We start from the raw sequence: 19,547 nt of genomic DNA, 5'->3' as shown, positions 1-19,547 counted from the left end.
TAAAAACCATGCAAAAATGCAATTCCAACTTAGGAAAGATAATAATAGTAACAACACTGTGAAACATCCAGAGAGATAGCACAAAAAATAAATTGTGCAATGCATTTTAGCAGTTAACACCAGATTGGTGGGAAGTGCATTTCATATATATATATATATATATATATATATATATATATATATATATATATATATATATATATATATATATATATATATATATATATACAAACCATGACTAATCTTTCACCCTTTAAGACTAATAAAGTATAGATTGCATTAAAATCTGAAGAAAGTTGATTAAAAATTCACCCTAAAAAATGATTGAATAGTAAAACACACACACACACATTTATATATATATATATATATATATATATATATATATATATATATATATATATATATATATATATATATATATATATATATATATATATATATATATATATATATATATATATATATACATATACATACATACACACACACATACCAATTCCATTATAAAAACAGAGTAACTACATGATATGCACTGATGAGATGTAAACAGACAATTAGAAAGTGCAGCAAATATAAACGAGTAGAAACAGTTTAGGAATTAAAAAAGTTATATATATATATATATATATATATATATATATATATATATATATATATATAAAGATAAAGAGCAAAGAGAACGGAGGTTGGCTGCACACTGTTATAATGCATTTTATTATTGGATGGTAGTATTGTTTATCTGTTTATTGACATTTGTTTACTACGAAATTTGGGCAGGGGCACATTTTCACCGAAGGCCTGGAGAGAAAAGCTCCAAAATATTACAAAACATTTTTTTAAGAATCATAAGTATGCAGTCATTAAATATAATACAAAACCCCACAAAGTTTAAATAATTATACCAAATTAGACATAATATGAAAACATTGGTTAAGAGTAGATACAAGTTATATGACAATGATTTAGAAGTTAGAGAAGTTTTATCACAGTTCTAGAGAAATTAAAAGTAAGTTAGTATAAAATAAACAAGGACTGTAAAACAAAGTGAAAAAAAGCAGGCTTATGGTATATTTAGACAGAAAACCAGGGGGGAGAAATTGATAGAAGTAAGGAAGTGAGTGAAGAAGGGAGAGTAAGGAGATGTAAGATAAGAATAAGTATTTGTCCACATTTAGGGGATATAGTTTATTGTATCTATATCAGAGACTGGTTCGCATAATGGTGAAGGTCTTTGTCTCCCACACTAAGGATCAGTGGGGTATATGTGATCCTATTGGCCAGTGTGTGCCTGACATAAAGCCCAGCACCCCTGGGTCAATAAGCTACTGGCTAGCCAGTGTCTAGTTGCCCAGCCTGGGTTACCAGGATCGCTCTGTTGAGTGAAAGCAGGACATAAAACCAATGAAGCATGAACTAAGAATTGCTACACTCAGTGCAGATTTACTCACAAGATGCAGCTTGGAAGTGGATGACACTATGGTACGGAGGAGGCTGGACATCCTATATATCCATGAAAAGGGCAGTGCAGCAAAGTCACTTAGCTTGTGATCCAGAGTCTACTACTCAGGAGGAGGACAGGCTAGAAATGGTGTGGGAATTGTGGTGAGAGAGAGAAGCTTCAGAAAGCAGTAAGGGATGTCTTCAGAATTAGTGACAGAGTCATTGCAGTCAGACTCCAGTGTAATGATAGGCTAGTATTCATAATCTGACCCTATGCCCCACACCAGGGTTGTGATAGTGAGGAAAAGCATGCATTCATACAGCCGTTGCAGGACCTACTAGATAAAACAGGACAACATGAATTGGTGTTGATAATGGGTGACTGGAATGCACATATTGGGACAGATAGAACAGGATATGAGGGTCCACATGTGTGGGAAACAGGCATAAAGAAGGAGAGGCCATTCTAGACTTTGCCTGCCAAACAGCTTGATAGTAGCAAAGACATGGTTTTGAAAGAGCGACAGTCACAAGATCACATACAAGAGTGGCCAACATATAACTCAGGTAGACTTCCTCCCAGTATGGAAAGGGCACTGTGGTAGAATTAGTGATTGCAAAGTCATCCCCAGTGAAACAGTTAGCCCACAACATAAACCACTGGTTGCCACAATCAGCTGCATGCAGTGGTCAGAGAAGGCTCCAAGGTCAACAGAGACCAGGCTGAAGGCCTGAAAGTTGACTGCAGAAAAATGAATACTCAGGGCACTAGCACCCCAAGAAGAGGAGGAAATAGGTGGAGTTGAAGAAGAATGGCAGCACATCAAAACAGCATATGTGAGGACTACAGAACAGATATGTGACTGTGCCAGGCACGGAAATTAGGAAAGCTGGTGGTGGAATGCAGAATTTCGAGAAGTCATCAAAAGAAAGAAGGAGTGCAAAAAAAAGTGGAAGATAGAAAGGATGGACTAGGCTAGGAAGGAATACTGGTTAGATAAGAAAAAAGCTAGGAAAACAGTTGCGGTAGTAAAAAAACAGGGCATTATAGGCATTTTACCAACTTCTGGAAAGTGACTCAGTAAGGGGCACAAAGAAACTATATCAGGTTGCAAGGCAAAGACAAAATGATAAAGAAGATAGTCAGACGCCCTTCATAAAGGATTCCAGCAACAACCTGCTCACCAATCCACAGGACATCAAAGGCAGATGGAAGGAGTACTTCCAACAGCTTCTAAGTGAAGAATATTCAAAAGAATATTCAGCAGAAGCTGTACTGCCCCAGATATAGCCGGGTCTACTTTAAGCTCACGAAAGCAGTAAAACCTGAATCCAAATCACGCGACATGGAAAGAGCGAACCGCGAATAAGTCAAACGAATGAAACCGCGAAAGGGGAAATATCGAAATTGCATAGTTGGCCCATCTGTGGTATAGCTCCGTAAGGTAAGTGTGCGATAGTTACAGATCTTAGGGTTAGGGAGGGGTTAAGGTAAGTGCACAGGTAGGTAGTGTATGTAAGGTTTTGTGTAGGTAATATATGTAAGGTTTAGTGTAAGGTTTTGTTAAGTGTATGTGTGTGGAATATTTAGTTTGTTTGGGTATAGCTCCGTAGGGGAAGTGTGTGGTAGTTACAGACCTTAGGGTTAGGGAGGGGTTAAGGATAGTGCATAGACAGTTGTGTATGTGGGGTTACTGTAGGGTTAGCAGTAGGATTTTGGTGCTTTAATTTAGAGTTAGAAGTAGGGATTTGGTTAGTGTATGTATGTGTTTTTTTTATTGTGTTTGGGTAGTTAGTGTTTTGCTGGTGGTGGTTTGGCTGACTATGACGGTTCGAGGTTTACATTTTCATGCTTTAGTACGTTCTATGTATCTGCGGTTCGATCTTTACATGTCGCGCGATTCGGATTCAGGTTTTTCGTGTTTCGAGGGAATGAAGTAGGCCCGACAGAGCCTACAGTGAGAGAAGAAGAGCAGCCCACCCTAGAATAAGTAAGAATAGCACTAAGAAAAATAAAGTCAGGGAAAGCAGCAGGCTCAGATGAGGTCACAGCAGATATGATAAAGATGCTGGGTGAGATAGGGGAGAAATGTCTCCTGATGGTACTCATAGCAGTGTGGAGAGATAGAGAGAGAGGTGTATCCCAGATGACTGTAGAATAATTATACTCATGCCAGTGTACAAGAACAAAGGGGTCATCCACAACTGTGGACAGTACAAAGGTATCAAACTCCTATCACATTGCATGAAAGTTCTGGAGAGAGTGATTGGTAAGCAGATAAACAGAGTAGTAGAAATTAAGATGGGAGATTAACAGTTCAGATTAAGGTCAGGATGTAGCACAACTGATATGATACTTATAGTGAGACAGATATTCAAGAAGAAGCTAAAGATGAGGAAAGAGTCCAACTGGGCATTCCTAGGCTTGGAGAAAGCATATGACAAGGTCCCAAGAAAGCTGATATGGGCAGTATTGTGGTGGTTCAAAGCCCCAGAAACATTGGTAGAATTAGTGTAGGCTATGTACAAGGACCCAATGACTCAAGTACGGACAGTGTTTGGTCTCACAGAGAGGTTCCCAGTGGGAGTGGGTGTGATCCAGGGTTCAGCTCTGAGCCCACTGTTGTTCACACTGGTGAATGATACATTAGCAAATAGGTTAGAGGGAACAGATCAATAAAGTTTCTCTATGCAGATAATGTGGCATTACAGGCAGACTCTGAGCAAGAACTTCAGCAAAGGATAGGGAAATGGAATGCAAAACTGAATGCACATATGATGAAACTAAGTACAGATAAGACAGTGGTAATGGCAAATTGTGGAACTCAGAAGAAGCTGAGAGTTGAGATAGAAGTACAGATAATGGAACAAGTTAATAGCTTTAAATATATGGGAGGGGTGGTTGATGAGAAGGGAAGTCTGGATGAAGAAGTCAAAGCTAGAATCAGACGGGCTGCAGCTAACTGGAATAGAGTGTCAGGTGTAGTGTATGATAAAAGAATGGCAAAGAAGCTGAAAAGTGAGGTGTACAAAACAGTGGTGTGACCAGTACTACAGTATGGTACAGAAACCTGGGCAGTAAAGGCAGAGCAGATGAGAAAGCTAGAGGTGATGGAAATGAAGTGCCTGAGAAAGATGGTAGGATGTACACTGTGGAGCCGATGAACAAATGAGGACATAAGAGCAGAAGCCAAAGTAGCTCAAATTGCAGAAAAGATCAAAGAGAACTGATTATGGTGATTTGGGCACGTGCAGAAAAGCAGAAGATGATCTGTTGATGAATATTTGGGACAGACATAAAAAAGGTAAGAGAAAATGAGGGCATCCAGTAAAGAGGTTGATGGATTGCGTGATAGAAGATCTGTGGTAGTCAGGCATGTGTGTTGAAGAAGGCAGGAGTGTGGTATTGAATAGAGAGAGAGAGTGAAAGAGAGAGAGAGAGAGAGAGAGAGAGAGATGGCACCCTGATCTCATGTAGAAAATGGGAAAAAGAGGTTTGATGGTGATGATTTAAAGATATAGTTTATCCTGATGTTCAGCAAGAACAGGGCCAGCTTTTATCTAGGAACTCTTTCAAAATGTTTTTGAAGGATGGGAAAGAGGGTATTGACCTGATGGATAGCAATAAGGAGTTCCAGGCTTTACCAACCTGGTACGAGTACAGACAATACCCAGCAGATATGATAGGTTTGTGGACAGACAGGAGTTTTTGGTCATTGGATCATAAATGAACAACTAGGAACATAGTTGTGTAGAATGTTATTTAGTGTTAGACAAGCAGATGAATTCTGGATAATTTTATAGGTGGTAAGAACCTGTGTATATGTTAGCTAATGGGGTAGTTCTAAACAATTTAGACTTTTTAGTACTATACAGTGGTGGGTTCTGAATGGGGTATTTGTTGCAAATTTAGCAACTTTGTTATAGCATTGCTCAAGTTTTGATTTTTGTGATGACTGAAGGTTAGTAAAATTGGAACACCATAAAGATGTGTGGAGAGGAGATAAGTAGCGGCAAGTGTAGCTTTATAAGAAAGGTTTTAGCTCTCTAAAGCATCCCTAGTTTTTGATGAGTTTTTCTTATGCAATGTTGTATATGCAGGTCAAATTTAAGATTGTCATCCAATATCATCCCTAATAATTTACTATGAGAAATGACTTCAGTGGTTGTGTTATCAAGAAAGAGGACTTCAAATTTTGTTTTTTCATGGGAGAAGGAGTTGGGGAAAAAGTAGTAGTTTTTTTAGTGTTGAGCATGAGTTGTGAGTTACAAAGCCATGTTTCAGTTGCTGTTACAGCTTCCTGAGTATTTTTGGAGGTGTGCCACATTGTCAGTTGTGCAAATGAGTGTGGAGTCATCTGCATACTGTATTGGGGCTGCCTGTTGTGTGGATGTGTGGAGGGTGCTGGTGAGAATGTTAAAGAGGAGTAGACCAAGGATAGAGTATTGTGGTACACCAGTGCTGACTAGGAGATATGGAGAGAGGGTGGAGTGACATTTTACTGACTGATGCTTATTGGGTAGGTAGCTTTTGAACCATAGAAGGGTGGGTTGAGAGAGACCTAATGAAGACATTCAAAGTAGAAGTTTGCTGTGACAGACTGTGTTGAAAGCTTTAGACAAGTCTAGAAATAAGGAGACTAGTTTGCTGTTATCTGTAGCTTTATTGACAGTATTTATATAGGTAAGAAGTGCAGTGTTAGTAGTATGTGAAGGATGGAAGCAATGTTGTGTGGGTGACAGCAGTTCTTCCTGCAGGAGATAGTTTAGCAATCATTTTTGAATATATTTTTCATGTATTTTGGAGAGGTTGGTAAGATTGCTACAGGTCTAAAGTTAGTAATGCCTGTTGAATTTCCTCCTTTATGCAGAAGGATAATGTATGACTTTTTCCAGAGAGATGGAACATGGAATTCCTTCACTGACCCATTTATAATGATTAAGACAGAGTAGACAATGATATTGACTGCTATTTCAAGGTATTCACTTGGAAGGTCATCAGCTGAAGTAGAACATGATTTGAGTTTGTTTAGGAGTAGTTTTATACAAGATTTGGGACAGGTTTGAAAGTGAAAGTGCATGTGGTGATGCGTGGCTGCTGGGCAGAGTTAGGATTAGATGTTGGGGAATCTTTCTTTATAGATGCTATACTATCTATGAAATAAGAGTTAAATTGTATTGCGGTTTGAAGTGATGAGTTATTGGGAGAGAGGTTAGGGTTGAATTTATGGCTGTGATGCAAGATTTCTTTAATGACTGTCCAGAATTTTCTAGGGGTGTATTAATAGTATAGTTTTTTGTCTTCTTTAATTTGCCTTTTAGTAAATTCTGAAGCATTCTGAAGGTTTCAAGATGTTATTATGTTTTATATTTTTGCCATTCTTTCCATGCTTTTTCTGTATCCTGCATTAGCATTTTAATCTTTTGTGTATATTTGACAAGTAGACTAACAGGAATAATCAGATGAAAGCATAAGTGGAAATGGATTTTATTTGCATCTCCACACTCATCATCACAAGTAAGAAACTGCGTGAGGTGGGTCATTAAGGCCTTTTTAAAAGTAGGAAAAGTTCAAAGGCTTGGATCCAGTGTAGTTTATTGTTCCATATAGTGAGGCTCAATGTAGATAAAGGTTCTTTGGGATGGACATAAATTATGACTTGGGATCTTAAGGGCATAGTACTTTAAATAGTTTGAGCAAAAAATTTTGAAGGAAGTTGAGTGAATAGTACTGATTTTGGTGATGGACAGCAGTTAAGATTTATCATTTTATAGACATAAGTTGAAGAATTTAAGTACTTTTACAAAAAGACAAGGAATCCAAAATCTGACCCAGAGTCTTACTTTTAGGAATATGAACCCTATAACATCGTAATTTGTTTAAGAAAATTAGTAGATTATCATTCATAGTATTGTTCTCTGTAAAACATGGAGGTCATACTCTGCTGTTGGTATGACACCACCCTTTCCAAGTGTATAAATCTCTAATATGGAATTTTATAGCACAATTGTCCCAGTAGCATCATTTATACATGGTACAAGTTTCATTTATAAACATGGCCAATATGATTATTAAATGAGAGAGATATTCATAAATGTATTCAAATTCTTATAAGACTATACTGTCTTTACAATAGTAGTGGATTAGGGCAAAATATTACACCTGGGTTCAACAAGTGAGGTCCTGGCTAATGTGCAAGATAGCATGGCCTTAGGTTTGCTGTCATTCATGGTTATCTGCTTAACCACAAGCCAGCAGGAGAGTGTGAGAAGGTCATTGTAGTGATTGACTAATATCAAGAGAAGTGCTGGACCTGATGATGATGACCATGTCGTCTGCATATCATGTAGTATTTTATAATTTGTTAGCTGCAGTGTCCTTGCGTATGGATATTGTGCACATACATTGTCAAGCAGCAATCTCTGTTGAACTTCAATGAGTAATTTAAATGAGGAGGAGAACGATATTGCACCGTTTAGCTCATTAAGCCCTAGTAATGCATTTATGCATTTTCTAGGGTTAGCTTAGTGATGCCTCTAGATGTCTAGCTTTTCCTGTTCATATCTACATAAATTACTGCAAAACCATGTTACATGCAAGCTTTTGAAAGACATCAGCTTTAAGTTTACTTGATAAGCAACATAACTTTGCTTAAGACATAAATAAAACATGCTGGCAAGACAGCTATGTGTCTGACAGGATCCTCATGCTCTGGAGTAAGCTCTCCATCCATCCATGTGAAGTAGAGTCCATCCCTAACCCTATTCAAATGTAACCTTGGCCATTAGATGGGAAATCAAAAATTTACCTCCAGTCTGGTCCCTATGTCTCTGCTAGACAGAGGTCAACAGTAAATATTCCCTTACTAACCTATACATCCCCGCACTAAACCTTTAGCAACTTCATAACTAATACACCCCTCCAAATAGAAGCCCATGATACTTGGGGATGCAATTGGTTTGGGTTCTGCAGCTAGCCTTATAAAGGCCCCTGGTGGTCATTAGCATGTAGTTAGAATATTAGATTCTTGGTAGAAGAAAAATAAAGCAAAAATTGTCTTCATTCCTTCATTCATTTGGTTATGTATTTCCTGTCTGTAACATGTAGTAACCGTGATCAGTTTCATTACAGTGCAGCTATGTGTGCTGCAATAAATTGTTTTACTTCTACTTCGACCCTCTGTTCTCACCTGCTCCTTCCCTCTCATATTTACCAGTAAAATTAATTCATATTTGTTTTTCCTACTCTCTTAGTATCATTTACATGGTTTCACTTGCCAAAGGGATTTTCTGTCTTCTGTGACTGACTCATGCTTATAAATTTGTTCTGTTTTATTTATGTATGTATTTATTTATTTGTGAATTTCTTTACCGGAGCTGTACCTACAAATGGTCCGTTGTGATCAGAGTACTATCCCAGTAAACAAACTAAATAAATAAATAAATTACCACTTAACGTAAGTATACAAGAATTCAGTAAACATATAGAATTGAGGGTAAAGTATAAACTATTATTACATGTGATATGAAAACTAATTATGTAAATGGACGTGTGTTCAGAAGTAATGCAGGAGAAAAATCCCTCCCCTTTTCAGTATTTTACTCAGGGATTTTCTTTTAAGAGAGTCAATTTTTTGGAATCACTATACAGTTTAGAATTCAATTGCAATGAAAATCTAAAGAGAAAACTAAGTAAAGAATTGCAATTATATTTAAGGCCACTGTCTCACATTGTGATAACACTCTAGAAATTAAATTGCCTATACTCTGAGAAGGGTATGAACACCACACTTACTTAAATTTTTAGGTAATTTAGGAAATACGTTATCTAATTAGGAGCATATTCTACATTATTGATGGATACTGCAAACAGTAACTTAAGGTTGGATTAGGTGATAAGTTGAGCTCACAACTCATCATAGCCAAGATAATATACCGTGTCACGTTATCCTCATAAAGTGCTGTCTTTTTAGAATCAAAACACATTAATCAATGACCAGTGTTTGGCTGTATAAGGGGATTGAATGTAATTAAATAAGCTGAGGTAGACAGCAAGAACTGTAGAGTAAATCAGATGTGATGGCAGCAAGCAGAACCTTATGACACTCTTATTTTAGGCTTGAAAGTGACAAGCACAGACCTAAAATGTACAACCATGCAAGTATAACACAAGTTGTTATTTATGTATGTATGTATTTTTGTATATATATATCTATCCATTTAGATTTGTTGACAAGTACAGAGCATTGATCCCAGAGGATCAATTTAGAGCTTGGCCCAGGAGTAATACAAAAAAAAAGAAAAAAATGTCAACAATATAAAATACACATCACTAAATAAGGAGTAATTGCCCAATGTGCATAAAATAACACAAATGTATATTATACAAGATATAATTCAAAGAAGACTTAATACCATATTTCTGAAGTGAACCAAGTAAGGAGGTGTCTTGTAAGGTTCATGTAAAAATACTGAAAACTAACACAGTTAGAAGGTTATGCTTATATCTGGGAATTTAGCACAGGTAATTAAGGCAGCGAGTTCCCAACAAGCTTCAGCATGCAGTTCTGGGTTTGGTTCTTTCACTCTCCATTTATATACTATGCAACTCCAAGCAAGTCACTAAACAAGACATTATTCCAGTGTTGCCCCAGAAAAATAGATACTTTTCATTAGTAGGCTCACCTAGTTAAAAAGAAACAAATAAATAAATACATAACAGTGTTTAACATTCACCAGATATTACCATTGTATAATATAGTCGTCATAGATTTTCAGAATATATTTTTTGACTATTACATCATGAAATAAAATAGTAAAATATATATATTTTGATTCTATATGATTTTACAAAAATAATTCAAAAATGCAATTTCTGTTTGTTAAACATACGGCCTTCATCTGAACAATTACAGCTGCGTTATTTGAATAACGAATATCTGTGCCTCAAGTTTTCAGTTACACACATCTCTCTCTCGCTCGCTCTCTCTCTCTCTATATATATATATATATATATATATATATATACACACACACACACACACACACACACACACACACACACATGCACACACACACACATATAGGTTCATAGGATGTTAGTAGACTAGAGGCCCTAGAGCCTTTACAAGCCTAGCCATGTCAATCCCAAGTATCCCCATTTGTTCTTTTTGGGTAGTTTGCAGAATGAATTTAAGAACAGAACGGGTCTTTGATCAACACTGGCTATACCTCTCCATGAGGGACATGGGTGCCACCCCAGTGGAGAATCTGCAATCTCCCATCCAATTATCTAGGTTGCATTTCAATAAGGTCAGTGAGGAGCTCTGTTTTATGTGAAAATGGAGTCTGTTCCAGAGAAGTGCCAGTCTCTTAGAGACATATCTGTCTCTCTAGTATTTTCTGTTAATGTAACAAGCTATGCTGAGATCCCTAGAGCAAGTGACTCTTGTGCCATTTGACTTGTGGATGTGCAGCATTTCCATTAGTGCAGGGTTGGAGATTGCCCTATAGGCCAGGCGCAAGTCAACTCTCAACAGCCTATAAGATACAGAGTAAAGTGACAGGGCTTTCAGCCTGTCCATGTAGGTCATGGTTTGGAGTCCCTGAAACTTCTGAGGTCTCCAACTGCTGCAAGTGTCTGGTGAGGTACATGCAAAACGGTGCATTATATTCTATTAGTGGTCTGATGAGGGTTGAGTACAGTGGAGTTATAACATCCCTTGACCTGGTTGCTATGTCCTTGCACCACTGGATTGGAACTTGGGGGAGTGCTGTCAGTACTATAATTTGTAGGGAATTCTGTTTTGCCAAAGGCATTATTAATGCATTTTTTGCATTTAGTTTTAGACCATGGCTTTGGCACCAATCATTTGTTTGTGTTAATCCTTCTTGTAATATTTTTACATTATTGGGAGAGTCAGTGATTGCTCCCAGTTTGCAATCATCAGTGAACTTGGTGAGCCAAAGACTGTCTACTTTGGCCTGGACATATGAGAAATAAATGCCAAACAGTAAGGGGCCTAGCACAGACCCCTGTGGTACTCCACTGGTGACAGTTCTCCTGGTGGTGGAGAAGTCACAAATTTTGACAGAGTGTGTTCTGCCACTGAGCCAATTGGCTACCCATCTAGTAACATAAGGGTTGATCCCCATCTGGAAGAGTTTCTCAATGATGCCAGCATGGAGAATTGTGTTGAAACCCTTGGCAAGGTCGAGATAGGCTGTGTCTTACCTTCGTCCATGGCTTTGGTGACATTCTGAAAGAAGTCTACCAGGTTTAATATGCATGATATACCCTGAATGAAGCCAAACTGGGTAGTGCCCAGTGTTTGGAGGTCACATGTGTTCTTGTTAATAAGCTCCAGGTCAATTCTTTCCATGGCCTTGCAGATGAGACTGGTTAGACTTATGGTTCTGTAGTTCTCAGGGTCAGTTGATAGTCCCCCCATTGTGTAGGGGGTTACTATTGCTGTTCTCCATTGTGCAGGAACATAGCTAGATCTCTAGCTATGATTAAAAATAATGTCAAGTGGGTCTGCTGAGTCTTGTTTTAGATTATTTAGTAAACAATCTGGGATAGTATCTGGTCCCACTGAGGCTTGATTTTGGCCTTGGTGAGAGGAGATATGACCTCCATGATGTTCTTTAGCGATACTAGGCAGAGGACTGGTGCTTTGGGATATGGTAGGTGGGGATGGGGGGGTTTAGTTTGCACTGAATCTGTCAGCTAGCGGGTTGGGGATATCTTCTGCTGTAGTGTGAGTAATCCCATCTACAACCAGTTTGGCGTATAATTGGGCATTCCTTTTAGACTTTGGATATAGTTAAAGAATGCTCTATGATTATCTTTGGCTAGGGATGCAATTTTATTTTCATAATTTGCTTTATAAGACTTTATATAAACTTAAAATTGCAAACTGCTACTTTCAGAAGGTGAAGGCAGATTATAAATGGCATTTTTTCTTTTAAATACATGTTTATGTATTTTAATCATTAATACAAATGGTATATTTTGAGAAAATATCTCTTTTCAGAGGCAACATTGAAACATTGCCTTGTCCCAATGTGATTTTATCATAGCCAAGGTAAAATCTATTTTATGATGCAGAGAAATGTCAACTGTTACATTCATGATGTGGTCCAAAGGAATGGCCACAGTTTAAGTTACAAATCTAAATTTTGAAAATTATTGATTTCAAGTATTGGCACATCAGTTGTCACTCAGGCTTCTATCAGGTGGTTTTAAAAAATTGTCTTTGAATTTCATTGTATTTGTAACTGCATTTCGTAGTAAAAACAAAAGGCAGGACCACCAGGCTCAAAAATTCAGTTAGATTTATTGTGTAGTCAACGGATAAGCGCTTTCACATGTAGAACATGCTTCATCAGATCTCAGAAAAACAAATTTTCAGCTTGATTTAAACAAATTTGAAATAATACTAACCAATCCATTTCATGAAATAAAGTAGCAAAAATACCATTCATTCATTCTTTTATTTATTTTCATTACCTGCTTTATCCTAGTCATAGTCACAGGGGAGCTGGGACCTGTCCCAGCAAGTGGCAGATGTAAGCATGAACACATACACTCTGCACACAAACACATACATACTTACTGGCAATTTAGGGTATTGTTATTTCAAGTACTTGGGCGGCCACGGTGATGCAGCGGTTAGCGTTGCCACCTCACAGCAAGAGGTTCTCCGGTTCGATTCTCGACTGGGGTGCCTTCTGTGCAGAGTCTGCATGTCCTCCCTGTGGTTGCGTGGGTTTTCTCCGGGTGCTCCGGTTTCCTCCCACATCCCAAAGACATACAATAAGTGGATTGGACACTCTAAATTGGCCCTAGGTGTGAGTGTTTGCATGTGTGTGCTTTCTGTGGAAGGTTGGGTGCCGGGCTGGCAACTCAACACTGTAAAACTCCTCTGCCAATCATGAGCGGACAGATGATCCGCTATGGCAACCCCTAAAAGCCGAAAGAAGAAGAAGAAGAAGTCATTTCAAGTACTTGCTCTGATGAAGACACATACAAATGAAGGTTGGAGGGGCAAGCAAGCTCCATAAAACAGGCAGCTCCACCAGGAGCCAAACCACAAAACCAAGTACAGTGAAGCAGGACTGCTAAAAGCTGCACCACTGGCCACTTAACTGTAAAATGTACATTTCTAGCAGAAAGGTCACTAACTGAATTACTGTGGCATATTAGCTTTAAGGGCAGAACAGTACAATGACAAATTCATGCTTCATGAATGGATATTCCACAGAAAACACATTGGAAATTTAGGCTAACACTACTGGAAATTGCCTAGTTCAGTCATTTAGAGGTATAAGACCCTAACTATGACCATGAGGACTAGAGTTTGGCTAATGGCTTGGGTACTGAAAGAGCCAGGTGTGGAGGACAGAGAAGGAAGAGAACAGCTGTCATCAGCCTGCCCATCTTATGTCACCAGAATGATCAGGACTAGGGACTCACAAGCAAGTGGATAGGGTATGATACCCTGCATGTCAAATGTGATCATGACAGCCATCTGTTGTGCAAGTTAGGGCCGTGATAGAAATGTGATTACTGGACATGTCAGCAAGGGCACAAACACTTATTCAGCTGCCTGGATGAGGGTGATGCCTATCAGCTTCCCAGAATACCTCATAGGGAGAAAGGAATGAGCTCAGGACACTCTTGGGAAGTTTGATAGTTGGCAGGCATGGATGCTAAAAGGATATAGGAAAAGATGTGAAAAACTGTCAGTGGTTTAAGTAAGTTGCAAAATCAATTGTAGGATTATAGCTTTCTATAGCTATCATTAATTTTAGAGCAAACATTCATAATTTTTATTGTATGGTTTCATGTTATAAAATATAGCACTGTGAATATAAAGTTACTTTTTAAAGAGAAATTTAACAGTTGTTGTGAGAAACCATCCTTCAAGACTAAACTGCACAATAAAAGATGTACAGTTAACTTGGAAGGAACTACCTTAAATGACTTAATTACAGCCATTTGCTTAAAGACCTTAGTTTATTAAACCAGTAATTTTGCAGAATGGCATTTTAACAGCTTAATTTGCATAACTACATTGCAACCACTGTCTGTGGCTAAACATGCATTTGCCAAATTAGCATTAGGACACTGGAACAAAGCATACCAAGCGATTAGCAATATTACCTCTTTTAAAGACTTCCACAATCACTCATAGGTCACACTAGAAAAATGTCCCATTGTCATTGCTTTGAGAACCACAGCTAAAATATTTATTCTAAGTCCATACAGCCTTAGCTTTTCTGCAGTTATATATTTTTGTACTTTTTCTTTCTGATACCCTGCAACTTTTCTCCCCGAGTGCCTAACTTCAGACTTACATTACTGCCCATCCCATCACATCACTACTTTGACATACTTTCCCTCTCTACTGGGTCATTAATTGTGTTTATGAACTTCATAAATTTTACCTGTAAATCATTTGGTAATACTTAATTTTAAAGCTTCATTCTGTACTATTTTCTACGTTTACATTCGCAGCACACCATTTACTATCTAGGATATTCCCTACTAAGCATACCTACCTCTATGCTGAATTCCTATATTTCTTATTAATTTTTATTTTTCATTATACCTTTGTAAAATCCTTTTAAATTTACATCTTAGATATAACATTTGTAACTTTACATTTTTTCCAAATGTTTTTTTTTTTACATTCTATATATGTATATACATATAGTACACACACACACACACACACACACACACACACACACACACACACACACACACACACACACACAAACACATCTGTGTGTGTGTGTGTGTGTGTGTGTGTGTGTGTGTGTGTGTGTGTGTGTGTGTGTGTGCGTGTGTGTGTGTATACTATTGTCTATCCATTGTATATCATTCTATATATCTGTACCACTGTCTGTCCACAATATGTGATTACTACCTTATTTTGAACTGTTTGATATGTGCTGCTTGTAGTTTTTGCCTTCAGGACCTGGGTCATGTCTGAAAGGAGTCTCCAGACCATTGTATTTATCTGGTTAACAAATGCAAAATAAAAATAAAACACAAATGAAATAAACTCACTTTATGTTTGGCACCTGCAGTGCAAAACTGTCCAAGTCAGAGAATAATTTGATACAAAACTTTTGTACGAGATGTTTGCTTGTGTGTGTGTGAGAGACCATATTTATATGTGTACGCACATTAGGCTGGGGGATATGAGTGACTAGGCTATGAGTTGGAGTAAAGACATCTAGTCACTAAAGTCTGCAGTAGTGGTAGTCATGAAGCTTCAACACATGATGATAGATGTTTGACATATAACATGATATAGCCTGTGACCACAGACCAAACCAAGACTCTTCTGAGCTACGTATGGATGAACTAAGAGACAAAGAAAAAAATTAGAGACAGCACTTCGAGGTGTGTATCAATTGGAAAATCATCCCGAGAGGGCTGAGAGTATTGAAGATGCCCACAACAGGTACTGTGTATCTAGATTTGTTATGTATGTGGCAGCAAATAAATTTGGATACTAGTATTAAATATATGGAATTGCTTAACAGGTACTTTCTGCCACAGGAAGTGCTGTTAAGAGAACGTATTCAAAAACAACAGCATGACATTTATGAAGTATATCCTAGTCAAGTGTTAGATACATTAATGGAGAAGTTATTAGACAATGTATTCATCTATGAGAAGAAGCTACTCCAGCAAAAACAAGATAAAATTAAAAGAGACACAGAAGATTTTCTGAGGGGTAACGTCTTCACTTGGCCTAAAGTGGAGAATAAAACTAAAAATCAAAATGAGACATTATATGGGAATAAAACTAATATCCCTCAGAAAGACATTGTTGTTAGTAATTCTGAAACAAGTAATAATGATTTAAGTAATGTTGGTAAAAGAAATAATATTGTTGTGACCACAGCTATGATTCATAATGAGAGGGTAAATGAATATGGTGCGTCCCCAGTGAGCAATGTACATAATATTTCAGTTTATGAAGATGCTAACACCAGGATAGATATCTGTGAACATGTAGATGAAAGTAATAGTGTGAACAGAGATAAGCTTAATAGTAAAAATAGAGCAGTAAGTGAAATTATAGACCATACACCCATTAGTAGTTTTAATCGAACTACCCCTTTCCCAATTGTAGATCAATGGAGGGGTGGAGGGGTGAGGGCAAGATCTATGAGCAGGGGGAGACAAAAGAAAAGACCAGCGGACCAAAAACAATTAGGCCCCACTCTCAAGCAAATATGGCAAGGGACCAAAAATCCCTAATATGGAATATTTCTAAGAGAGAATTATCCACGGATGAATGCTACATATTAGAAAAGGGACTTACATTTATCCCATCCACCAAAAGTGATATTACAGAAAATATTACTGATTTGAAGCTATTTGTACGTAATTTACAAATTAAGGTTGACTTTGGTAATTGCGCATTGGAACAACATAAATTTAGAAAACCCAGCACATACATGCCCAACCTACATCCATTAGTAGAGGCTTTCTCTAAACTAGTGGAACAAGAATTATATGAGAATGAAAAAGCTAATAAAGGGAAGAAATGGTATGGAAACCTTAGACCTGTACAAAGGAAAGCTCTCAAAACTTTAAAAAATGACAAAAGTATCATGATTAGACCAGCAGACAAAGGGGGTCCAACAGTAATAATGGATATGTACCACTATATTAACAGTATGCATACAATGTTAAATGATGGTATGCTCTATGAAAGGATCAATACAAATATAGTAGATAGAACAATAGATAGAGTTATTGATAAATTGAACATCATGTATAATGAAGGCAAAATCAATGAAGAACTTTATAAATATTTTATTGTTGAAAAACCTACCGTACCATGCATACAAGGTATTCCAAAAATCCATAAACATGAAATTGACCCCCCCAATGAGACCTATAGTCGCTGGAAGTGGATGGATTACGGAACCCATTTCATTGTATCTCGAATATTTGTTGAGACCAATTGTGAATAAACATGATTATGTACTGAAAGATACTAAACAGTTCCTGATTATGTTATATGATAAGGTATCAAAAACATATGAGAGTCACAGGGATTATTTAGTTACCCTTGATGTACAATCACTTTTTACTGTGATTCCCAATAATGAGGGTATAACTTGTATTAGTAGATGTTTAGAAAGGGACGGTACATATACCCAGAGCAAGATACAAGTTATTTGTGAACTAATGGAAATAGTACTTAGAAATAACGTGTTTACATTTAATGACCAGACTTATATCCAGAGAGATGGCGTAGCTATGGGCACTTCTTGTGCCAATAGCTACGCCAACCTAGTTATGGCAGATTGGGAGGAAAGGTATCTGTTCCAGGTCCGGTCTCCTGGACTTTTTCCATTAGTATAAGTCTTGATTTTTTTTGTGTTTTTGGTAGCAACAGAGAATGGAAGAGCTCCGTTGCTGTAATCTTGCTATGTTAAATGAGTTTAACATAGCGAGATATCTTAAAAAAAATATCAGTGAAGATCTTCCTTTCTCCGTTGCTTGTTTTAAAGCTATCTCGCTATGTTAAACTCTTTTAACATAGCGAGACACCTTTTAAAAAGCAACGGAGATCTTCCTTTCTCCGTTGCTTCCACAAACAGCTCTGATGTACTGCGTAAGCATACGCATGCGCAGTACATCAGAACTGCCGCAGAATACCGGAGAGCTGTGGAAGGGCAGCACGGAGGCATTACACATTGCCATTATTTAGGAAAAGTAAGTATTTTTTTCTTAAATAATGTCATTGTATAATAGCAATTACCCACTTCTGGGTGTGGGTAATGCTGGATTTACCCACGGTTGTCTTTGTTTGGCCACTTGGGCTTCGCCCTCGTGACCAAACCACACCAACTGTGGGTAAATTCAGCATTACCCACACCCAGGCGTGGGTTATTGCTTAAATAGACATTTTTAACTTGTGTTTTGCAACCAGTGTCCCAATTTGTGATATAAAATGAAAATCCCAAATGATTGATAGTTAAATGCAGAAAAACACTCCCTCTTGTGTCTCTATAAATATGCTGATTTAGACAGTACCTGTCTTTCACACGAAAAAAAAAACATATATATAGATATATATATATATATATATATATATATATATATATATATATATATATATATATATATATATATCTATATATATATGTAAACACAGTACTAACACTGCACTCTTATCCTTCTCTCATACTGTAGCTGAGGCCAGAGACAATAATTAACTTGTGTCCTGACTCTTCTTAGATCTCTCAAAGGCTTTCGATACTGTCTCTCACAACCTTCTACTTCATAAACTTTCTCAGCTGAACATTTCCATCCCCACTCTAAATTGGTTTTCAAGTTACCTGTCCAGTCGCCTACAAGCAGTTAAATGGCAAAATTCCTTCTCACCCTTTTTGCCAGTTCAGACTGGTGTTCCTCAAGGTTCAGTTATTGGTCCCTTCCTTTTCACCCTCTTCAGTGACCTACACACTTCCAGCAACCTCTCCTCTATCATACAGTATGCAGATGATTCAACTCTGATCTCCATTTCTGACCCCATCAATAACATCCACCATATCACCCAGTCTTCATTTCACTGTATTGAGAAGTGGCTCTGCAGTAATCAACTTATCCTGAACCCCTCTAAAACTAAGCTCTTACTATTCCTACCTAAAACTCTAGCCCACCACAAGTCCACCTTTCTCATATCCTCCCTAAATGGCACCATCGTAACACCAGACTTGCACACTAAACTCCTAGGTGTCATCACGACCAGCTCAAACTAGACCTCCACATACTTCATTCTATAAAGAAAACACAACAAAAACTGGGCATGCTATACAGAAACAGCAAATTCCTGACCCCTAACTCAAAACTACTGCTAGCCCAATCCTGTCTCCTCCCTGCCCTCTTCTATGGCTCCCCTCTATTTTCCAATCTAGAAAATAACCTGCTGGCAAAACTAGACCAAACCTATAACAAAATTGCTAGATTTGTCACCAGCAGTCCCTATAAATCCCATCACTGCTCCACTCTCATAAAATTACATTGGCTCGAATTCCCACACCTTCTGACCAAATGTCAG

Source organism: Protopterus annectens, chromosome 17.part0, assembly GCF_019279795.1.
Source record: "Protopterus annectens isolate FY-2018-M chromosome 17.part0, PAN1.0, whole genome shotgun sequence".
NCBI classification, from domain to species: Eukaryota; Metazoa; Chordata; order Ceratodontiformes; family Protopteridae; genus Protopterus; species Protopterus annectens.
This window is presented reverse-complemented; position numbering follows the sequence as displayed.